Source organism: Sinocyclocheilus grahami, unplaced genomic scaffold (assembly GCF_001515645.1).
Source record: "Sinocyclocheilus grahami isolate Dianchi unplaced genomic scaffold, SAMN03320097.WGS_v1.1 scaffold554.1, whole genome shotgun sequence".
NCBI classification, from domain to species: Eukaryota; Metazoa; Chordata; class Actinopteri; order Cypriniformes; family Cyprinidae; genus Sinocyclocheilus; species Sinocyclocheilus grahami.
The window spans coordinates 659,387-661,211 of NW_015505733.1; the positions used below are offsets into that span (position 1 = coordinate 659,387).

Below are 1,825 nucleotides of genomic sequence, written 5' to 3' on the forward strand. Positions count from 1 at the left end.
TAATATCTATGTTGTTTTTTTTTTTTATATAGTATATATATATATATATATATATATATATATATATATATATATATACAGCCAATTGCCACATGGTATTTAGGTATACGTATTTTATATACATATTTGATCTTGTATTAAATGTTAAAATCTAAATTTAAAATATTTACAGCATATATATATATATATATATATATATGTTTATATATACCTGTCATTTATGCTTATATTATGTTTACATATTTATATAGACATTATAATGCATTTTTGTCATCTAACTATGCAGTATATTTTGTTCATTGCATTACAAAACCAGTTTTGGTAAAGTGTCACTTATGTTTATTTCTATAGTTTAGATATCTATTATATGGCCAATCCTAATCTAGATCATCTATTTACTGTACAGTAAAGCTGTGAACTATATTATACTCAGACACTTAAAGCGCACTAATGTATCTTTTTTTTGTTTTTGATGCTCAACACACACATAAAAAAACACATGCATGCTACAAAAGATAAAGAGGACACATAAAGGCAAAACAGAAGTAGATATCTTAGCCAGAAAAAAAATTGCCTAGTATCCAGAATAACGTCTATGCCTCTGAATGTCCCTGAGTTTTGTGAATTCACCAAACAAATCTAACTTTGTTGTAAGCTGCAGTTCCTTTAACTTCCTTTAAGTGGCGCTATTGTTCAACCAACTGCGTAGTGAAGCGTCTCTAACGGGAGACAAGTTCACTACCTGCTACCAGTACAGAAAAACAAGCTGAGATCCTCACAGGGACTGACAAACAGAGACTCTCAAAGGGATCTCTGTGAAGCAAGTTATCCATCCCAAAACAAAGACTCTAGGGGAAAAAAGGAAAGAATCTCCTCTCTGAAAAACTTCCCTCTTAAAGCAATAACTCGCAGAGTTTAGCACAGAGCCCCCTTTGTGGTCTGCGGATAAAAGCCATCAAACAACATCCTGTGACTGTCCCAGAGGAGTACGGCGAGCTGGCAGGTCTGGAAGAGGCTATAGAGGCCGGTAAAACAACATGGGGCAGAATGTGGTGGCTGATGGTGCTTTAAGAGCGTAATCACAAGTCTGCGATGATGTCTGACTGCCACTTCAGAATGAGGTTTTAGCAAATGTCTGTAGGTCATGTAATCGATTATAAGATAATCTGCTTAAAGATCTCCAACCGGATCCTCTTTCACAATAGACAAGTGACATTAAAGGGATAGTTCACCCAAAAATGAAAATTTGATGTTTATCTGCTTACCCCCAGGGCATCCAAGATGTAGGTGACTTTGTTTCTTCAGTAGAACACATTTGATGATTTTTAAGTCCAACCGTTGCAGTCCATCAGTCTTATAATGGATGGCAATGGTAACAAAGTCTATGAGTGTAAAAAAAAAACATGCACAGACAAATCCAAATTAAACCCTGCGGCTCCTGACGACACATTGATGTCCCAACACACGAAACGATCGGTTTGTGCGAGAAACCGAACAGTATTTATATCATTTTTTACCTCTAATACACCACTATGTTCAACTGCTTCGAGCACGCGCAAGGCTTCTGGTGTGTGGGGTGTGTACCGCGAGGGGTGGCGGCTTCTATCAGCGGCTTCGTCCTTCTCTCTGACCACAGCGCTTGAAGGGACTAGACGACCCAGCATCCTTGCCCAACGGCCGTGTAACGGGTGCGGTTCTCGTCCGGACTGCGGGTCCGGCATCTTACGACTCTGGCGGCACGGGAGTCCCTCTACGCACCCCTCCTGGACCCTTGAGGACACCAGCGTGCGTGCACGGGGAAGAGACCGGTCTCCCGAGGAGAGGC

The 1,825-nt window shown here is 39.8% G+C and overlaps 1 protein-coding gene across 5 annotated transcripts in view; it reads right to left on the reverse strand.

Moving 5' to 3' along the window:
- LOC107556072 (VPS10 domain-containing receptor SorCS2-like) overlaps positions 1 to 1,825 on the reverse strand; it is a 185,466-nt gene that overhangs the window by 28,295 nt on the left and 155,346 nt on the right. The window lies entirely within an intron of this gene.